The sequence below is a fragment of the Stegodyphus dumicola genome, chromosome X2, assembly GCF_044657685.1.
Source record: "Stegodyphus dumicola isolate Sdum_Otavi_A_Nest chromosome X2, ASM4465768v1".
Taxonomy (NCBI): domain Eukaryota; kingdom Metazoa; phylum Arthropoda; class Arachnida; order Araneae; family Eresidae; genus Stegodyphus; species Stegodyphus dumicola.
In genome coordinates this window covers 192,160,522-192,170,523 of record NC_140781.1, presented here as the reverse complement: position 1 = coordinate 192,170,523, position 10,002 = coordinate 192,160,522, and the positions used below count along the sequence as shown (strand labels likewise).

At 36.3% G+C, this 10,002-nt stretch overlaps 1 pseudogene; it reads left to right on the top strand.

The window, feature by feature from the left end:
- Positions 1–9,545: 9,545 nt before the first annotated feature.
- Positions 9,546–9,709, top strand: LOC118183181 (U4 spliceosomal RNA; annotated as a pseudogene).
- Positions 9,710–10,002: the final 293 nt, after the last annotated feature.

Genomic DNA, 10,002 nt, shown 5'->3' with positions numbered 1-10,002 from the left:
AAAAAGTATTTTCCCAATTAAATATTACATACTACCTTCAAGACTGGCTGAAAGTGAAGGGAATTAGTTTTTCCTTAAAACCTGCTCTTTCTTTCCAGCTATATTTTAAGTCACCATTCCAAAAATAGCCCACCAGCGGCCGAGCGGTAAAGTCGCTGAACACTGGTAGTTCGGTCCGAGGTTCGAATCCCGCGAACGGGCTGGCTGCATGGGTGTTTTTGTGGTTTTCCCCATGTGTAACGTGTATACGAGCCAGTTTCCCTTAGAAAGTCCTCCACGAAGGTATCCCTCCCCTTAGGCAGATAGCCCTCGAGGCTTTGCCGTAATTAAATAACCTAACCTAACCATTCCAAAATAAAATCATCAGATAATATTAGGTGCGATTCTATATGAACAGCAGATAGTGTGTAAATTATGATGAAATGCTTGCAAATGAAATTATATAGAAACTGATTAACGGTATTACCCAAATATAAGGCGATCTTGTATGTAAGATGACCATACACTTTTAACGGCATAACGCTGAAAAAAAGGTTCATGCAAAACAATCTCAGATGCATAAGCTTTATATGTTGAAAGAAATTGTAAATATAATTAAATATTTTAAATATCACATTTTGAAACTAAGTAGATATGCTTTCTTTTAACATTAAATGTAAGGGATAAGTATTAAATTATTAAATGTATATATTTTTTCTACCTTGTACGAAGTAAAGGAAGTATCGCAATAGCGAAAAATTTCGGGCGTCATATTTTAACTCAGAGTATCCATTGTAACCGTTCCCAAACCTATTTGGACGACTTTTTTTTGCATGCAGTCTATACACACGGACAGAATAAAGGATTCGGTTTTCCAAAACGGATTGTAAAATGGATTCAGAAGGGAATTTTTTCGTGACTTCTTTTGTACGCTCATACTATGTATGTATACATGTATCTCGCATACCTCAAAAACCATTAAAATTTTGTATATGGGACTGCTATTACATGTAGTTGTGAACCTTCCTTTTTTATTACAATCGGCAGTACATACTATATGTCAGAGCCGTGTCTGCGTATTTTCACTTCCTTGTGCGAAGTAAAAGCAAGTATTGTAATCGCGAAAAGTTTCAGGCAGCATATTTCAACGAAAATATCCATTTTGATCGCTATCGAATGCAATTTAATGATGTTTTTGCGTCACCTCTTTACGTAAGGACAGAATAAAAGACTCTTTTCCTCCAAAAAAATTGTAAAACTGCTTTAAAATAAATTCTGAAGAGAATTTTTCGTGGTGCCTGTACAAACGTACGTACGGATGTATCTCGCATAACTCAAAAAAGAGTAGCCTCAGAACGTTGAAAATTTGTATGTAAGACTATATATATATATATATATATATATATATATATATATCCACTCTGTTACCCGGCTCAGTAATCTCAGTTTCTTTATTCTTATATGTTTGTAAATTGTGAATTTTTTGCTTTAAAATTGTTTGAATTATCTTGTTCTTATCTTCCGGTTAAAGCTTTTATGACTTTAGGAAATCTGCAAGCAATATTTTTAGAATTATCAACAATTTAAAAGCTGTTCAAGTGAGGTTAAGCCTAATTTTTAAATAACATGGCGGAAATGTTTGTTTAGATTTGAAACAGTAGAATAGTAGGTTTGTTGCCAATCTAGAGAGACTAAGCTTCGCAACAACAAAGATAACACCTTCATTTATTATTGCGAATTAAATCATGTTTAATCCTTTCTAGAACTTTTTCGAGGAAGTAAGTGTTTAATATTTACTTCGTAATTTTTAATATAGATATTTTGAGTTTTTATGTATTTTTGTCTTGTCGCGAAGTGAGACCTGAATTAATTGAATGAGAAATACTGAATCGTCTGTGAAAAATTGTTTCTTTGTTGTTGTTGTTGTTGTTCTTTGCTTAATTTCTTTTATACATTGTTTTAGATTTATTATAGTATTTGAATAGAATATGTGGCAACAATTAGATAATTCTTAAGATGATATAAATTTATATGTATCCTGAGTTATAATATGGACGAAATGTAACGCTGTTAAGTGAACCTAGGGACAGAATGTCGCTATGGTAAACAAATATACTGAACTTTAAAGAGTGCATTTATTCTATTGTGGTTTATGCGCTATAGTCGAAGTAGATTTAATTCAATCCAATAAGCTTAAATGAAATGCAAGAAAAAATGGGTATAATTTAATATTCCGTACAAGGAAGTCATGTGGTGCACACATCAGATTTTTTACTTTAGGCAAAGAGGTAATTGCGCTCCATGTCCTGTATATTTTTGGAGGGAGGGGAGGGAGAGAAAAAGAAACGTATGAGTGCGTATATATAAACACATCACAACCTTTGCAAAATTGATTTCTTTAAATTTGATAATCCCAAAACTTAAATCTTTACATTATTTAAAGCATTTTTGTCACTGGAACTACATGTCTACTACCAACGGGTACGATAATAAAGTCCGAGTAAGGAGTTTTGTAGTAGGTACGCTGCAGATATACACTGTCCTCCAAAATTTAAGGAACAGCATGTTTTTTGTGTTTAATTTGAGAATGAAGCAGCACAGAAACAAGAAATTTACAGGACATGTTCACTAAACAGTTCTTTAATGAATGCGCCATAGAATGTTTTTAAAGTTCAACACAAACATGAATTACAAGAAAAATTGCACTCTTGGCAGAGAATCCAGTCTTGGAGAAACAGTATATCACAGCTTTTTGAGAAAAAAAATGGGGTGGTAACATTCCAAAATGGGTTCTAATAAGGAATGTGTGCAACCCTAGCTGCAATACATTGGTGACAACGACGTTCCATGTTGCCAATTAAGTTGTCTTATATCATATTAATAATAAAATTTGCCTATGCTGCTTTGACATTATGCATATGGCAGACATGGCTCTCCGACATCATCACATGGCTCTCCGACATCTTAACTGCAGCTCGCGACCTGCTTGCGATCTATTGTCATCTGGAATGCTACTTGTTTTGAATAAATATAGTTTAATTTTGTAATACAAATAGTATTTGAAATAAAAATCGTGCAGTGACACGTTTCTGATATTATGTATAAGTAAAAATTTGATAGATTTCAAGCTGTCCACTGCTGGCTTACAGTCAGAGCGTAAAAACAAATACGCACGTAATAAATACGTAACAAATACGTAAAATTACAAATAATTCCATTTCTGGTAATTACTATTCTGATTATGTTACTTTCTGAGCGGGTAATGATCATCGTAATACACTAATACGAAGTTAATATAAAATGTAATGCTAATATTTTTGTTTAATTTTTCTCTCAAGTTAATTTTACTTCAGGCAGTATCTGCTTACGTTCCTGGGTGATCCCATAGTTCACAACACTTGTGATCCACCTGGAAGATTTGTTATTCACTGTAGGGTGCTACTTTTATTCAGTCCTTGAATGGCGTGAGTAACTGCTGAAGAAACCTGTTTTGCCTTGCAATCCCTTTAGAGCTCTCTTATGATCTGTGGAAGAATTTTACGAGGATTTTATTTTTGGTGGAGTGAAACTTCAGCCTCTTACTTAGTTAGGAGACTTAGGCACTTTTATGAAACTGCTTCACGGATTTCGTAACCATTCGCAATAATATGGCTTAATGAACATTTTTCCCACATGAAAATCCATCTTTCGTAATAATTAATTGGTAATCCTAAGCATACATCATAATTTATTTCACCAATGGTTGTGCGTGCTGAAATAGTACATTGCCCTCCAACAGTTAAGGAACATCATGTTTTTTGCGTCTAATTTGAGAATAAAGCAAAGTAGAAACAAGAAATTTTTAGGATATGTTCACTAAATAGTTTTTTTAATGAATGCGACATAGAGTGTTTCTAAAGTTCAACACAAACATGAATTACAACAAAAAGTTGTGTTCTTGGCAGAGACATCCAGTCTTGGAGAAACAGTATATCACAGTTTTTAAGAAAAAATGGGGTGATAACATTACAAAAATGGGTTCTAATAAAGAATGTGTCTACGCCTAGCTGCAATACATTGGCGGCAGCGACGTTCCCATGCTGTCAATGAAGTTTTCAGTCAGAGAAATGGGAAGCAACTACCACATACGGAACAATCCTTATTCAAGCTCTTCTAACGACCTTGGAGGAGGACTTAAAGCAGAGACCTGTCTCCCAAGGTAGGCTCAAAGATGCTCTATCGGATTCAGGTCTGGGGACTGAGTTGGCCAATCCATTTGCTCCATACCGTGACCCTCAAGATATTCTTCAGTAACCCAAGCTCGGTGAGTGCATTGTTGTCCATCAGAAGAAATCCAGGACCAATAGCAGCGGCATATGGGTGAACATAATGATCAAGGATCTCGTCTCGATATCTCACACCGGTCAAAGTTCCTCCATGGAACACATGCGGTTCAGTGTGACCACCCAGAGAGATCCCAGTCCAAACCATTATTCAACCATCTCTGTAACTGTGTCTTTCCACAAAATGAGAATGGTTGCATCTGGTCGACACCACCGAGTCTTAACTCTCGGGGGTGTCGATCTGGTGCATTGTACCCTCCAGATCAGCTGACGACCTGAATCACTCTCCAATGTGAACCTGGACTCGTCTGAACAAACGCCCATTGTTGACTGGTCCAGGAGACGTGTTCTTTTACCCAACATAAACGGGCACCTCAGTGTCCTCGGTCAAGGGAGCACAAATAACTGGTCGTCTTGCATACAGACCTTTATTGTGCAGGCGTCTGCGTACTGTAGTAGCTAAGATTCTTGGTTCCTGTTGCCACTAAATGATCTGCCATGAGGAGTCACAGTAATGTTACTCCTCCTTCTGGCCGAAAGACCTAAGTAACGGTCTCCCGCAGGTGCTGTAATTCTAGGTCTGCATGGAACATATCTTCTAGATACAGAATCCTGGTATTCAAACTGATTCCATAGTCGATGGACCCACTACGAGGGACATTAAGACGTCTAGTAGCATCAATTTGTAACATTCCCATTTTCATCCATCCGATCGCCCGCCACCTCAATGAATCGGGAAAATGATTTCTCCTGGACATTGTTAGAGTCTCCATGAAGCCTGAAGATCAACACTCGTGAATAAAATTTGCAGTTTCTGCTGTGAATTTAAAAGTTACTGACACTTTTATAATGGTGAACTTTGAAACACATGCTGTTACTGAACTTTTGAAAGGCAGTGTATATTCATACACTCAATACAAATAAAATTCTGCGCGTAGTTTAACATTTGTTACGGTGAAACACCGAAGTCTGTAGAATGTCGACTTTCACCGGTGAATGTCAACATTCACATAGTTGCTTGGTGTATATCCGAAATATTTTCCAAATACTTTTCTTTCTGACTTACACCAGTAAATGTTGACATTCACCATGTACTACTGGTGAATGTTGAACATATAAAAATATTATATTTTCTTCTCCGTAATTCAATCGTGAAAAAACGCACTTGAGACTTAAAATAAGAACTTAAAAAACATAAGAACTTAAAACACACAATACATTCAAAATGAGAAAGGAAAATAATAAAAGTTTAAAACTTACTAAATTATGTGATTCAAATCTTATTTATTGCAACAAATTAAACTATTATGACACTTTGAATTGCACAAGAGGCCCTTGCTTCCTCTCTTTTCGACCTACACCAGAGCATATCTGTGACTGTCGACATACACCGGTGAGGGTCCGAATGTACAAGAATGTAATGCAATATTCGATCTGTCACCGACGTATTTGGTGAATGTTGACATCCTCCGGTGAAAGTCGACATTCTCCACCATCGGTCATTAAGGTAACATATTCATTAAAAATAACTATTTCAAACTATAATACAGTAAGTCTTGCAAAAATATTTAATGATATTCTGAAAAATGGAACACTTACAATGATTTACAGTTTTGAAATGAAAAGTACTAAAAATATTCTTTTTATCAATTAGCAAAAAGCATGATAATCCATGAAAATGCGTAGTTTATAACCCTAGATATATGATAACATTGACACAAAGTGTAACTAATTTTTGAGTTAAAAAATTTGGATTTTCTAAAACTATCCAAAAGTATTTCCATTGCAGGTTGTAATTCTTTTAAAAACATAACTATATTTACAGTAACATTTTAAAAACAATTATAGCTCTACATTATGTACAATTTTAAAATAAAATAAATATGTATAATTGTACAGTACAGTAGGTATAACTTTAAAAATGTAAGTATAATTTTAAAATCAATGAATTAACACCGTAACACAAGAACAATTTTAAAATTAACAAGATTTAATGATGCTTCATATTTAGCTTTACTTTTACTCCGCATCTTCAGTTAACTCAGTAGGCTTCAATATGCTAAATTTCACGAATATGATCAGAGTTTTCCTCTAGTTTTTGAACAATTTTGCCGTTTCTGGTGTAACTGAATTCGATGTTATATTTTTTAAAATCTTAAACCAACAGTTCACCACGTTCATTTGTATCTCTCTCTTCACGTTTCAGTCTTTAAGAAACTTTAGTTTTAAAAAATTCTTTAGTAAAATTTAGTGGCAGTTGCTTTTAAATATATTTCATACCGACAACTTAGAATCAAAGTACGAAACTAGATTTTTTAATATGTTCTTTTGTGTCAAAATCAGTTACATCAGAATTATCCAGAACAGTTTAAAACATAATCTAAACTTAAACTAAACAGAACTTAAAACGTTCACAAAATAATCAAAATTTTAAATCTCCTTTTTTATTTCTTTGAAACCAAAATATTCATTTTTTCATTTCACTATAAGTAACAGAATAACACAAAAAAGGGAAGTTATATCATACCTTTCATATTAAATTCCAGTCGACAAAGAATGAGATAAACTAATGACCAGATTCACTTAATCCGTCTAGCAGTATTTGTCTGCTTCAGAAATAACCGCAAATGAAACATATATGCATAGTATCTTGCGCAAATTAAACATGGGATACAAGAAGACAAACCTGAAACCATACGCCTATTTCATTGATAAAGTTTACACAAAAAATTAATTAAAGATTAATAATAAGGCACATTTTATTTTCAACCACCTTCTTATCTCTCCTGATGCTTGTGCGTCATGCTGCAAAAAGGACTCAGCAATTGCGTCGCCGTCTATGCTTATTAGTGGAATTTGAAAAATTTGTTATGGCGAGTAGGAACTTTGCAAATTGATCGGCGCCAGAGTAAATAATTACTAACGTAAGGGAGCAAAGCCGTGCCAGGATATTTTTCTACTAAGGCAAAAAGGCAAATACGTGCGCCTATCTATCTATCTGTGTATATAGTACACTCTTAGACAAAAAAAAAAAAAAAAATACGCACCAAAAAGGAGGAAACCGAATGGGACGAAAATCGGTAGAAGTGACGTACATGTACAGAAAAACAAATGATTACAGTTTGAGAAAAATTTAATTATTTATTGAAGTGATAGAGCTTCACAAAGTGAAAAAGTCCGTAACGCGTTTGTCCACCTCTGGCCCTTATGCAAGCAGTTATTCGGCTTGGCATCGATTGATAGAGGTTGCAGATGTCCTCCTGAAGGATATTGTGCCAAATTCTGTCCAACTGGCGCGTTAGATCGTCAACATCCCGAGCTGGTCGGAGGGCCCTGCCCATAATGCTCCAAACGTGCTCAATAGGAGAGAGATCCGGCGGCCTTGCTGGCCAAGGTAATGTTCGCCAAGCACTAAGGCAAGCAGTAGAAACATGTGCAGTGTTGGGGCGGGCATAATCTTGCTGAAATGTAAGCCCAGGGTGGCGTGACATGAAGGGCAATACAACGGGCCTTAGAACTTCGTCGACGTACCGCTGTGCTGTAAGGTTACGACGGATGACAACCAATGGGGTCTTCTATGAAATGAAATGAAATGGCACCCCAGACCATCACTCCTGGTTGTCGGCCTGTCTGCCGGAAGAAAGTCAGGTTGGTATCACACTACTGTCCGGGGCGGCTCCAGACTCGCCTTCGCTGGTCATCGGGGATCAGTTCAAAGCGGTACTCATCACTGAAGACTATTCTACTCCATTCAGTGATATTCCAGTGCGAATGAGCCCGACACCACTGTAAACGGGCTTGACGTTGTACAGAGGTCAGTGGTAGTCGGCGCAAGGGGCGCCGTGACCTCAGCCCCCTTTCTGTGAGCCGTCTATGAATGGTCCTTGCGGTCACTGAAGCACTAGTTGCCCGTACAATCGATGATAATGATGCATCTGATGCTGTAAGTGCCGCTCTGACGATTGTTCGGTCTTCAAGTTCTGTCGTTTCTCTAGGCCTACCGCTTCCTTCTTAACGTTGTGTGCGGCCATGGTTCACCCAGTCCTGCCAACATCGTCTAATAGTGGCATCGCTCCTGCTCAAATGTCGAGCTATTCGTCGATAAGAACAACCGGCTACTTTGAGTCCCACTACACGATCTCTCTCAAATTCTGACACCTGCGCATATTTTTCTGGTAGACTCTGGTAGACTGTAACTATGCGAGGCATAGTTACAGTCTACCAGAGTACATGGAATGAAATTCGTGAAGAATTTATGACCTGGAATCGTAATTTCTCCTCTTAAATATCCTGCCGGTTGCGCTGATCAGATACGCTGTAGCGACAACCGTTCATTCATTGGCAGCCAAAATGTAAAAATTTGCATTTTCCGTCGAAACCTGTATGCATATCAATTTGTGTCCGATTTCCTTTATATCTTCTAGGTGGGTCGTGGTGCGTCGTGTTTTTTCTTTCCTTTACCCCCCCCCTAAGAGTGTGTTTATATATATATATCAAAATAGCTATATTTGTATTAAACAAAAGTAAATGTATTAAATCAAAATATCATAATTCTTATAGCATAATTATACGATAATTCTTAAAGTACTTTTTAATCGTAGCTTTGTAAATTCAGTAAAATAATAAAGTCAATTATTTAACTTTCAAATGAAAATGTTAAAAAATTCTTTTTTGTTAAATATGAAATAACATCGAAATGCACATTGCATTAATTTCCAGAGTTTCTTGCAATTCTTCCTGTTGTTTTATTAATTTAAGTTTGATGAAGCTTATTTCCCCTAATAATAACTGGCAGATTTAAAAACATAATTAAAGTAATTTTCTTGTTGTTGTTGCGACTTATCTCACTTGCCTGACAGCAGCATCAGAAGAAGCCCACAAAATTCATCGGGGAAGGAGTGCAAGAGCCTTTCGTTGAGCCCCATACATATGACAGTACTGCTTTGCTCAGTTCCGCCCCCCCCCCAATTTTGATGGAGAGCCCCCCACGGGGGGGACGGGTCGAAGGTCTTCTAAACCCTCTGTTCCTACCAGAAACCTCTCGAAAAGACTTTCGGCTTGCCACATATTTAGAGTACCCACCCACAACGCATAGACACTATACATTTACAAGCATCCAGGCCTTTTCCGGGATTCGAACCCGCGTCCTTCGATACGGCAGTCAGAATCACTAACAACTATCCCGGTTTGGCGACTCATGGTTCTGTGCTTATATTATATTAGGAAAATACTCGGTATGAAAAAAGCTTTGCGCAGAAGAAGTGTCGTAGCCAATGAGGTACTACCGAGGCATGGCTATTGCTAGTTGAAAACTCGCTATGAAAAAAATAAAATTAAAAGAAGTTTCACTCTCTTACAACAGAAATTGATCTGAATATTTAATTTCAAAATTTGTAATTCTTTTTACATCATTTTTAACTTGCCACGAGGGATCGGTTAGAATAAATCGAGGAATTAAGTTTAAGTGAAGTGCAGCAAAAAATGCATATAATTAAATAGGCCAGGAAGTCATGTGGTCTACATCAGATTTATTTTATGCTGCGCGTATTTGATTTCAGAACAATCTTTTAAAGAAAGAAATCTCCTAAATTCCGAAAAGTATCGAGTTTTATACTTAATAGTATTTCTGTGCACAATTTAATAAAAAAAAATAATAAAAATAAAAAGTTTTACACGATATCGTAAATAAATGAGAATTTTC